Consider the following 13,512-nt stretch of genomic DNA (forward strand, 5'->3'; position numbering starts at 1 on the left):
CCATATGTGATGCCTCACAAACGCATAATTATGATGTTACTGAAAGGCATGAAGGAGCATAATTATATAAACCACAAATAACACAACGCTGTTGTGAGTATTGGACAATACAGTTGATACATTTGCATAGGGTAGGTCTATTTAAAAATAGTTTCTTGTTTAACGCCGCACTAAGCAGTATTCCAGCCATATGAAGGCGGTCTGTAAATAATCAAGTCTGGACCAGATCATCCAGTGATTAACACCAAGAGCATCGAACTACGCAATTGCAATATGATGTTATGCATCGACCAAATCGGCAAGCCTGACTACCCAATCCTGTGCGTCGCCTCTTACGGCAAGCATAGGTTGCTGAAGACCTATTCTAAGCTCGGTCTTTATTTAAAAAGTAGATCGAAGGAAATGGAAGCAATTTCTGGCACAAATGTAAACACGTGGAAATAGTATCAAAACTGCCAACAACATTGGCAGATGCACATACTCAAATAATAGATCACATTCCTTTTACACTTGGCATTTGGTTATAATAATGTAAATGAAAATACTAAGGTCTCCATATTGCAAAAAAGTCATACTAGATAAGGTGTATTGGTCACAACTCAAAATATTATCACGTAGTTGGAGAACATTTCAATTCAGGGACTAATCAATAATGGAGATTCCTCGTCTCTTGTTTTACGTTTTTTGGTCAGTTTCCTTTTTTGTATTTCTTTCTTTCAAAGAATAGTAATTGTGATCATGATGAGTTGAGTTACTTGGTTTTTTTCTATGTATTGTTTTTTATCCAGTGCCAGTAACTGTTGTGGAATGTGGTTTACCTGTAACAATGACTGGTTTGAGTTCATATGATGGTGATTGATTGGTTTGTCGTTTAACGCCGCACTCAGCAATATTCCAGCTATATGACGGCGTTCTGTAAATAATCGAGTCTGGACCAGACAATCCAGTGCCTAATATCATGAGCATCGATCCACGCAATTGGTATCGATTCCATGCATCAACCAAAGCCTGGCCATCCGATCCCGTTTGTCGCCTCTTACGAGAAGCATTCCTGACCCAAACCATTCCGCTGATGAGAATCAAAAAATGCTTTTTGAAATGATTCTATGATATTTGTTTTCCCTGCTTCAATATTTGGAGCACCCGTGACGGAGCCATAAAATTGATTGTGACCTAAATACCCCTCATAGCCTTTGGTGTTAACTATGTGACTGTAGAGAGCTGTGCCTTCATCCAACAGATTATCGAGGTCAGTGGAACAGGGTACAGACGCAAATAGATTTGAGCCATGGGACACAAAATATATGAGTGACCAGAGCTACGGCTGTAAATTTAATTCCATTAAACGTTTGAAAAATATTACAGCCTTGATGCAAATTCGCCGACACACTACTCCGATTTTGCTTTGACTTCGCTACCAAACGTTTCACATGTGGCTATGTGCGGTGCACTGATTAAAAAAAACCGGGGGACTGGTTTAATTCAAAATACGGAATATAACTATTCCAAATATTTCCAGTGAACATGAGCATCCAAACAATCAAAAGTGTGGTATGTAGAATGTTGAATTCAGCCATATTACATTTAAATTGAGATGTCGTCGTTGTTCATGAATAAGCATATTCAGAACATAATTTTTATAATGCTGTTATTTACGATCTCCGGAGCACAGTTCTTCTTTTGTATACACCGTGAAAATCAGAAAATTAGTCCTTGAGGAAAAAAGGACATCGGATTTCACATGAATGGTTAAATAATGTCAGCTATTGACCAGAAACGGTCAGATGCATCAATCAACTACATTAAGACGATTTTGAAGCATCTCTTATTGCTGGAAAAGAACAGCATCAACATTCCACGCCCAAGATTTGTTTGTTTTGTTTCCGTAAATGCGTGGCTTGAAATTTCAAATAAACCAACATGTCGACATCCATGCTACAAATTTAACGTTTCCCGTATACTTCCCCGCCTTAAGGGCGGGGAAGAATGAACGTCAATTTCGCGGTCATGTGACCGACCTCTCGTCAAATGGAAAAGCCGTATATCGTGTAAACTTCAAATTAAAAAATTATATAGTAATAACAACATGGAACAATTGCTGAAGAGAGGAAATACCATCAGATGTGTACTTTTACATGTCCACTTGTTCAAGGTGGTATATGTTTAGTGGTGTAGAGTATTTGAAAGAAATTTCAACTTGAGGTGTAAGAAATGTAAACTAAACTAAAGAAGTGATTTGTTAACACAGTGTTTTGAACAGTTGATTATGTCTTTATGCTGATTATAAACATTTGGTAAAGCCAGAAATGCATTAAGATTCAGTCCTTATTCAGAATTCAGAAATAAGGTTTCTTACCTTGGCAAAGATGCTGAACTGCCCATGTCCCATCGCAGGTGCTGTGTCCATGTCAATGGTCTGAAATAAACAAACAAGTAAACATTATGATACGATCCATGGATCTGCTGTTACAAACACCATCTTTCCCACTGCCAGATTGTATAGAAAGAGTAACAATGAAAACATAATCATACATACCGAAAATATACTAAACTGGCTGTGCCCTGTGTAAGGTTGGGTGTCCATAGCTTCTACCTGAAATAAGAGCACGTGTATGAACAGCCTCCCTCCCATGTGCCGATCTTATGGAAATACAAGAGAAAGCAATAGTAGTATATGTTCATGTTGAGTTTATGCATGTAATACATGCTTAGTCCTGAACTCGATTATTTACAGGCTGCCGCCATATACCTGGAATACTGTGCGGCGTTAAACAACATGTAAACAGGGTAACAATCTAATCCTAATGGGATCATAATATAAATATTATCACAAATATAGTTTATCCTTCTCGATACAATATCGTCTTAATAGAACCCCAAATGTAATTGACAACAGCGACGGATATCAGGAAATCTTACCCCGAAGATGCTGAACTGACTTGGTCCAAAAGCAGGCAGCGTATCCATTGCTTCTAACATCTGTTATAAAGTAGACACAAAGACACATAACGAGCAAGTTCTAATATATACCAAATGTTTAACCGCGTGCGTGAGCTAAATTGTTTCATCACCGCCTTCCTATTCAATTACTGTCGTCTTATTGAATCTCTGCATGCCTTCTTATTTCTTGAGAAATGTGTTTCCCTCAAAAACCACCCTTTAAAATTCGTATCTGAACTATTTTTTTGCGTGTTCCATGTGTTGAATGTACTGGCTTTTGTGAAGAAGAACAAGCATATGTAAAATAGTTACCTACCTTTTGGGCGGCATGTCCGGCGACGGTCGAAGGGAGTCTCCGTACAGAAGCAAGACTAAGTTTAAGGGCTGCCGATGGTAAGGAATAAATACATTAAAATCAGGTCAGACATGAAATGATGAATAATAAATTCAAGATCTGCTTGATATTTCAAACGTTTTCTTTACTGAAGTACACGGTTCCTTTTCGAAGTAGATCTACTCCAATATATGATGGCCGTATCAAATTTGAAGGCGCTGAAGGACTGTGTTTGATTCCAGGTAAATTCCGTCTGGTATTAACTTATCTAAAAATGAAGAATATACAGAACACGTGACAACATCTATTAACACTAGGTGTGTGCCATATGTCTGGAGGGAAACGTAAACTCATTCATAACAATCAAGAATGTGAAAAAGTATTAAAATCATACCATTCACGTTCTCACTGAAGACAAATTGACATCAGTTTCAAATTATCACCTACCAGACATAATCTTCTGTTTGGGAAGAGTTTGATAAGTCCGGGAGATGTATAAAACAATCTATTGGCAACAAAAGCAGAGACAATGTCCTTTGCGCGTGTACATTCGGCGAACGTTGATGACGAATGAAAACGTCGCCATAGTGACGTCGTCTGTTCAAAGGGAGGCTACTCTGCAAGTTACGAGGCGTGATTATTCCGCGGCAGCCATGCCGCCATTGTCCATTTGAAATAATTTTCTGAAAAATCTATAGGACTTGTGGATAATAGAAATATGGCCTTAAGAGTAACTGAATAGAAAGTACATGTTGTTCTATAATTTAAACAATTGATTCCAACATTAAAATTCTCGACGTTTCGTTCGTTGTTCATTTTTTAAGGGTTTAAACCCTGAAATGCATGACATTTGTTGGAAAGTCTACCTAGAAAGTCTTGTCTTCTAGTTCTTAAATGTCTCTATATATTGTTGGTTGTTCAGTTATGTTCAGGAAAAAAAAATCTCTGGCAATCATTTCACATTATTTGATTCTGTATGGAATACATATCTGTATTAAATGCTTTTAAACAACAAATAAGACTGAATTACGCTGAAATTGAAGTGGATAATACTTATTCATATACTGCTTATCAAACTTACGAAATATCGGCGTGAACACTGCGATTTGGGACAGTGGGCGTCTCTCGCGCAACGGAAGAATCCATTTTCATTGAACAGGGGACTGATGCAGTGTGACGCGGTGCACGTGGAGTTCATGCTCAGCGTATTCGTCACTGCGTCACATCGACTCGACACATAACTGTACTTTAGCCCCCCCAGCAAACCTTCCACGCCTCCTGTGGTCATCAACTGCACGGATTATGTAGCGGTTTACTTCAACATACACGCAATGGTATTTTTATACACATGTACACATGTTGACATGTTCTATCGATCTAACATATAAAAGTCAATAAAGACACTGGTGATTGTTAAAGAAACTTTGTAAATAATGGAATCTCGGCCATGAAAACCATCGATTGGTTTGATGGTATACGACAATACAAAAACATATTAGCCATATCGTCACTCGTGAGCCTGACCACCCCGTACCCATTAATTCGGGTCCTGAAACAAACATTAAACATGGGCCTTTATCGCCGCTGGATCGGACAGGACAAAGATATGGTTTAAACATTTATCCATGCCGTCACGGTATTCGGTGGCACAAAGCCACCCAAACTAGTGAATTTGGTTTTGCGCCGTTTTGAACAGTATTCTAGTTATATCACGGCGTGTCATCTCATTGTGTGAAAAAAAACCCAAAGTGATGCAGATCTAAGGCGTTCATCACTTTGGTGAAACCCATGAGCCTGTGCTGCCAAACCTAGAAACATAATCGGGACGAACCGGTATTCGAACCCACGACTATAGGTGTCGTGCCCAAGGGACGCAACTCTGCACAGCGACCTTAGAAATAAAAATATGCAATGTAATGTAATAGTTCCACTCAGTAGCCAATGAATCTAATCATCATTCTCGATGTCTCGTGGAGTTAGTGAGTGAGTGTTGTGACGCCAGTCACCAATATAATCAATATGAATAATTGAGTCCGTGTTATGTCTTTATGTACACTCAATGTAGTGGTCAATGGGAGATAACTCCGGACGGCTTAATGTGTTCATGGTATGGTCTAGGGGAGATAACTCCGGACAGCTTATGTTATAAAATGTACTCTTCAGTTAGGGAGTAAGAGAAGGGGGAGTTCCAATATGTCTGCCTGCATGTATGCCATCTGCTCTGTGTGAATTAAAACCCTTGTTCTACATTTCCCGAATCCATTATACAACAGTCCGGGGCAGCAAATCTGTGGAAAACTTGGAAAGCGGAGAGCTTGAGCGGCGATCCACACCATCGGGGCACGAAGACAGTCTGACAGGTCAAAGAGACTGACGATCTGATCAATTGTAGTCTGACGACAGGCATAGGTTAGTGCAGAGACAAAATATTGAAGTACAATTATTACCCACGTGGTAATATTCTAAATCCGTACGTCACACGTGTGTCGTACAAGGTTGACCTTGTTTTATTCGTTGTGATTGGATAACCAGGACTCCTTTTTTCATTCATAAAAAAATCGCGAGTTCATGAGAACGATAGGTATATACAAGGTATTTACAAACACTTTATTGAACCAAACAAGATAGTCACATGCGTCAAATTCGGTTTGCATTCTAGCCTATATAAGTTATGCATAGAGCTTCTAAAGACATTATATAATCGAGCTATATCCATTTACAATGCACGACTACCGATCAAGAGTCCCTATGAGCGTGACGCACCCGACCACTTTCACAGCTTTTCAATTTGATTTAAGGTAAAAGGATAAGCGTGGTGAAATAAAGGCAGTTTAAACTATCTGGACAGATATCGAGACTTACTTTGGATGATCCGGTTGTGCCATCAAAGTCCCCTTCGAAGCGTTTTTTTTTTGTGGCGCTGTTTCGGGAGGTGTTGTTCATGAATGAACGTACACGACTCCCGACCAAATCACTAATTCCGATACAAATCATTCGAAAACTTCGTAGAAGTGTGCATGAGGTAGATGCCGGTTGTCTTCTCTTATTCCGTTGGTGACCTTGCCCTTCGATCGTTCGAAGCTGTCACAGACATGCAAGCAGACTTGAGTTTTTTTTATTTTCACGTCTTCAGTATAGGGTGGTACAGTTAACATGAATGTGTTTGGCGAACACTCTGATTTCCTTCTTCCAAAATGGTGCGGACATTATATAAATTCAGCTGATAGATCAAGGAAACCGAACCATTTTGATTGCACGGACGGGATCCCGGCAGTGCGAGTGACCGACTGTTGGTCCAATATTCAAAGCGCGGCGCTAATGTGACTTTTCAGATTCTCTTATAGGTGTCCTGCGTACTATCAACATGGCGTTTGAATTACCATAAGTTGGAGAATTTCTTCCAAAAGGAACTTGAGCGTCAGTGCTGTTCTGTTTGCAAACACTACTGCACGTGCATGTTGTTAATGTGTATGCATAGAAATGTCAACAATGCCCACATTTGGGCATATGTCATATTCATGCGCAACCAGATTTTGCCACCGGTTTCAGTTTGGTTTGTCAACGAACAAAGTTGTTATATATTTACACATAATACATATTTCAGTAAATTCACGCTTTCCCTCTGTCAGACTCGTCCATTCGTTTCGTAAAAATGATATCTTACGGGAATGAGTGTGGTATTAGATTTATTACCCATAGTTTACTGCAGGGACCAATTCTGCCATGGATTTGTGGAACATAGGTTACTGAAGGGATCAATTCTACCACGGCATTTCTGTAACATAGGTTACTGCAGGGACCGATATTGTACCACGGCATTTCTGTAACATAGGTTACTGCAGGGACCGATATTGTACCACGGCATTTCTGTAACATAGGTTACTGCAGGGACCGATATTGTACCACGACATTTCTGTAACATCGGTTACTGCAGGGACCGATATTGTACCACGGCATTTCTGTAACACAGGTTACTGCAGGGACCGATATTGTACCACGACATTTCTGTAACATAGGTTACTGCAGGGACCGATATTGTACCACGGCATTTCTGTAACATAGGTTACTGCAGGGACCGGTATTGTACCACGGCATTTCTGTAACATAGGTTACTGCAGGGACCAATTCTACCACGGCATTTCTGTAACATAGGTTACTGCAGGGACCGGTATTGTACCACGGAATTTCTGTGACATAGGTTACTGCAGGGACCAATTCTACAACGCAATTTCTGTAACATAGGTTACTACAGGGAATAATTCTACCACAGAATTTCTGTTACATAGGTTACTGCAGGGAAGAATTCTACCACGGAATTTCTGTAACATAGGTTACGCTATTTCAACGTGGGGTTAATAGTCTAGAAAACGACATGCGAGAGATATTAATTGGGGAACAGTTCTGCTTCTTACCATAGGGGCCGATTAACTTGTTTGTTGTTTACCAACGCACTCACCAACATTCCAACATGTGACGGCGGTCTGTAAATTGTATCGACTCTGAACAAGACTATTTAGTGTTTGACATGAGCATTGATCTACTCCATTCGGATACGATGACGTGCATCAACCAAGTCAGAGAGCTTGACCACCCGATCCCATTAGTCGTCTCTTTCGACAAGCATGAGTTGCTGAAGACCAATTCTAACCCAGACCGGGGGTTGGTCGGGTGGCCTAATGGTTAAAGCGTTAACTCGTCACGCCGAATACCCGGGTTCGATTCCCAACCTGGGTACAATGTGTGAAGCCCATTTCTGGTGTCTCCCGCCGTGATATTGCTGGAATATTGCTAAAAGCGGCGTAAAACCGAACTCACTCACTCACACTAACCCAGACCGTCACGTGTCAGGTACCATTAGTATAGAGTAGTTCACTCATCACCAAGATTCTTCAAATGGGCACAATGTGCAAAGCAAATCTTTGGCATCCTCGTCGTGTCATGCCTTGCTAAAAGTTGATTTGTTAACTGTTGTGTTAAGCAGTCCTCAGCAATACTCATGCAAAATGACGTTTTCCTGTAAATAACCAAGTCTGGATCAAACAAACCAGTGATTGATATTATGATCAGAGAGAGAGAGAGAGAGAGAGAGTGTGTGTTTGTTTGTGTCCGCGCGTGTGCGCGTGTGGCTGCTTATACTAGTCCCGACTAATGCCGATTTTAATAGTGCTAATCCACTGAGATACCATGCCTGAGTTTAACATGAATACCGAGACTCCGGGACGACCAGTCCTTGTATTAGCCCCTTAATACCGAGCGTCAGGCAGGATAACTAGTACCATCTTTCAACGTCTTTTGGTATGACACGGCCATTCTAGATGGAATAGAATAGGAATATTGTACACTGGATAGTCGAGGCTGTTTGTCTTCATTGTCCAATCCCCAGTGACATAATCCGGTTTAACGAGTCATTGGACAACAGCATGTCCCAGTCACTATATACACACATTCCCAACAGTAGGCCACTGAAAGAGTGACAAGGTTTATTCAAGCTTATAGATGTAGTTTTTTTTATTATTATCTATAATATTAGTGTGTGGAGTGTATAGGTTACTTCCCAGTTGTAGCTGACAGTTAGCAAGTGCACTACAACAGTTCCATTATGGAAACAATAGACAGACAATAAACGTTAACAATACAATAAGCTTTATTAAAAAATAACAATCCAAATATCAACAGATGTATAGTAATAATCACAATGTGTAACAACAGTATAACATTGTAGATCACATGCATCATATTGTAAAGAATCCATGCACACATTATTTATTAATTATGAGGTGGAAATATTCTGCTACACAGCTTTATAAATATATATTAACTCATAGATTATGTAGGAAGTTATTTTTTCACTAGTAGTGCAGTTTGTTATTTATAGATTTTAATATTTTTAATTTGTAGCCCCTGACATTTGAGATCATCAGAAAGTGAGCTACATGAACCAATATTTAATAACCTTCATTATATTTCTGGTTTTGGCATCAAGGAAACAAATTTCCCTGCCAATCTAAAAACATTTGAAGGTACACACAGTTTACCGACATGCCACGTCGGAGGGATATGTCATCTTCGGATGACTCTTGTTTAAATATCAATATAATAATCAACAAATGTAAAGTAATAATAAACATGCATACCAATAGTACTTTTTATGATCACATGTTTGATATTTTTAAGAACATACCAACATATTTTTTTTAAAATAAGATGTTTATCAATAAACATTTAAGAATTGACCTTCACTTTGTGTGAGTTCATTGGAGTATGAACCTTGAAAGAGTGAGGGCCATACTGTATGAACGTCGGAGCTTGCCCTCACTCTATGAAGGTTCATACTCCAATAAACTCACACAAAGTGAAAGTCAATTCTTATAATTTTTTTATCACACTTTCTTAGCTCAAAGGATGTAGGCCAAGATCTAAACACAGTTTTGTTTAGTACATGCGACTTCATGTTTACACTGACAGACATACAACAACCAGCTATATCGCGGAGTAAAATAGTTCCTCAAAAAGAGAGGTGACATGGGCGTATGGATGCACAACTTGCTCTTCAGAAACATCTTACGCAGCACATGTGTTCAAATCATATCCTCATTAGATGAGAAAGGTATGTAAAGAACTACCTTAGTAAGTCAGTCACAATGACAGCGCATCGTAATACATTTACATGTACAAGACGTCAAAATGGCCGACACGATAAACGTGACGGGAGAGATTTCCGAAGTTGTTAATGAACCTGTGCCGGTTACATGTGTAAGTCATCATTGATCAACTGGCCGATCATTGAAAGGTGAATAAAGATGCGTCAAACAGACACAAAGGTAAATTCATAGATTGCTGGAGACGGTCAATGTCAGCCTAGGCACGGATCGAGTCGATACTTCGATAGTTTAGATGTGCATTACTTCGTTTGTTCATTAGGCATGTTAGGATGGGCCGTAGCGAGGATATTCGTGAACAATCATGCAGTCACGCTCTCTGACATTTCTCAATGTACACTGAAACCCTGAAACCAAGAATAAAGGTTCAAAATGATCAGAAAGAACGCTAATGCACGTTTTCGTGATAGGGGTTTCCCCAGGAATGTGGAAGTAGTTCATCAGTGTTTACGTCATTTCAAGAACACGGTCTCGTGAAAAACGTATGAACGTCACATTATGTCGTTCATACACTTATGAACGTCAATTTCGCGGTCATGTGACCGACCTCTCGTCAAATGGAAAAGCAGTTTATCGTGTAAACTTCAAATTAAAAAATGATATAGTAATAACAACATGGAACAATTGCTGAAGAGAGGAAATACCATCAGATGTGTACTTTTACATGTCCACTTGTTCAAGGTGGTATATGTTTAGTTGTGTAGAGTATTTGAAAGAAATTTCAACTTGAGGTGTTAGAAATGTAAACTAAACTAAAGAAGTGATTTGTTAACACAGTGTTTTGAACAGTTGATTATGTCTTTAAGCTGATTATAAACATTTGGTAAAGCCAGAAATGCATTAAGATTCAGTCCTTATTCAGAATTCAGAAATAAAGTTTCTTACCTTGGCAAAGATGCTGAACTGCCCATGTCCCATCGCGGGTGCAGTGTCCATGTCAATGGTCTGAAATAAACAAACAAGTAAACATTATGATACGATCCATGGATCTGCTGTTACAAACACCATCTTTCCCACTGCCAGATTGTATAGAAAGAGTAACAATGAAAACATAATCATACATACCGAAAATATACTAAACTGGCTGTGCCCTGTGTAAGGTTGGGTGTCCATAGCTTCTACCTGAAATAAGAGCACGTGTATGAACAGCCTCCCTCCCATGTGCCGATCTTATGGAAATACAAGAGAAAGCAATAGTAGTATATGTTCATGTTGAGTTTATGCATGTAACACATGCTTAGTCCTGAACTCGATTATTTACAGGCTGCCGCCATATACCTGGAATACTGTGCAGCGTTAAACAACATGTAAACAGGGTAACAATCTAATCCTAATGGGATCATAATATAAATATTATCATAAATATAGTTCATCCTTCTCCATACAATATCGTCTTAATAGAACCCCAAATGTAATTGACAACAGCGACGGATATCAGGAAATCTAGATCTTACCCCGAAGATGCTGAACTGACTTGGTCCAAAAGCAGGCAGCGTATCCATTGCTTCTAACATCTGTTATAAAGTAGACACAAAGACACACAATGAGCAAGTTCTAATATATACCAAATGTTTAAGCGCGTACGTGAGCTAAATTGTTTAATCGCCGCCTTCCTATTCAATTACTGTCGTCTTATTGAATCTCTGCATGCCTTCTTATTTCTTGAGAAATGTGTTTCCCTCAAATACCACCCTTTAAAATTCGTATCTGAACTATTATTTTGCGTGTTCCATGTGTTGAATGTACTGGCTTTTGTGAAGAAGAACAAGCATATGTAAAACAGTTACCTACCTTTTGGGCGGCATGTCCGGCGATAGTAGAAGGGAGTCTCCGTACAGACGCAAGACCAAGTTTAAGGGCTGCCGATGGTAAGGAATAAATACATTAAAATCAGGTCAGTCATGAAATGATGAATAATAAATTCAAGATCTGCTTGATATTTCAAACGTTTTCTTTACTGAAGTACACGGTTCCTTTTCGAAGTAGATCTACTCCAATATGATGGCCGTATCAACTTTGAAGGCGCTGAAAAGGACTGTTTGATTCCAGGTAAATTCCGTCTGGTATTAATTTACTTAAAAATGAAGAATATACAGAACACGTGACAACATCTTTTAACACTAGGTGTGTGCCATATGTCTGGAGGGAAACGTAAACTCATTCATAACAATCAAGAATGTGAAAAGTATTAAAATCACACCATTCACGTTCTCACTGAAGACAAATTGACATCAGTTTCAAATTATCACCTACCAGACATAATCTTCTGTTTGGGAAGAGTTTGATAAGTCCGGGAGATGTATAAAACAATCTATTGGCAACAAAAGCAGAGACAATGTCCTTTGCGCGTGTACATTCGGTGAACGTTGATGACGAATGAAAACGTCGCCATAGTGACGTTGTCTGTTCAAAGGGAGGCTACTCTGCAAATAACGAGGCGTGATTATTCCGCGGCAGCCATGCCGCCATTGTCCATTTGAAATAATTTTCTGAAAAATCTATAGGACTTGTGGATAATAGAAATATGGCCTTAAGAGTAATTGAATAGAAAGTACATGTTGTTCTATAATTTAAACAATTGCTTCCAACATTAAAATTCTCGACGTTTCGTTCGTTGTTCATTTTTTGGGGGTTTAAACCCTGAAATGCATGACATTTGTTGGAAAGTCTACCGCAAGTATTAGAGTGAGACTCATTTTTTCTGAGTAAGCTCTGGGAGCCGATTGGTAATTTTAACAAATGTTTATAACATGCCATATCTGGTCTTCTAGTTCTTAATTGTCTCGTATGTTGTTGATTGTTCAGTTATATTTTTATTTAAACCCTGAAAGGCATGACATTTATTTACTGCAATAATGAGAGAGACAGTGCCAACTTGTGTGTTCATCACAAGCGGAATGCGCTTTGACCTAGTTACGGCCTGCACGCGCTCATTTACTGTGGAAAGACATTGTTTATCAATTTCAGAAAATATTGTCAATTTAATCTGATGAAAAATAGAGTTTGCAGCCGTGTTTATGTAACGTATCAAAGGTTTTCTTGTCAATTTAATCTGATGAAAAATAGAGTTTGCAGCCGTGTTTATGTAACGCATCAAAGGTTTTCTTGTCTTCTCTAGTAATATACTCATGGAAAAAAACAAATCTCTGGCAATCATTTCACATTATTTGATTCTGTATGGAATACATATCTGTATTAAATGCTTTTAAACAACAAATGAGACTGAATTACGCTGAAATTGAAGTGGATAATACTTATTCATATACTGCTTATCAAACTTACGAAATATCGGCGTGAACACTGCGATTTGGGACAGTGGGCGTCTCTCGCGCAACGGAAGAATCCATTTTCATTGAACAGGGGACTGTGGTGCGGATTATGTAGCGGTTAACTTCAACATACACGCAATGGAATTTTTATACACATGTACACATGTTCTTTCGATCTAACATATAAAAGTCAATAAAGACACTGGTGATTGTTAAAGAAACTTTGTAAATAATGGAATCTCGGCCATGAAAACCATCGATTGGTTTGATGAACGTCGTCGTGGTATACGACAATACAAAAACATATTAG

General features: G+C 38.9%; 1 long non-coding RNA gene across 1 annotated transcript; it reads right to left on the reverse strand.

Moving 5' to 3' along the window:
* Positions 1 to 11,384: 11,384 nt before the first annotated feature.
* LOC125382661 lies at positions 11,385 to 12,281 on the reverse strand. Its single transcript, XR_007222504.1, has 3 exons — positions 12,187 to 12,281; positions 11,725 to 11,792; positions 11,385 to 11,447 (listed from the first exon to the last, which is right to left on the reverse strand). It is a non-coding gene; the product is annotated as an uncharacterized LOC125382661 (long non-coding RNA).
* Positions 12,282 to 13,512: the final 1,231 nt, after the last annotated feature.

The sequence above is a fragment of the Haliotis rufescens genome, unplaced genomic scaffold (assembly GCF_023055435.1).
Source record: "Haliotis rufescens isolate VD_foot unplaced genomic scaffold, xgHalRufe1.0.p SCAF_20, whole genome shotgun sequence".
Classification (NCBI taxonomy): Eukaryota; Metazoa; Mollusca; class Gastropoda; order Lepetellida; family Haliotidae; genus Haliotis; species Haliotis rufescens.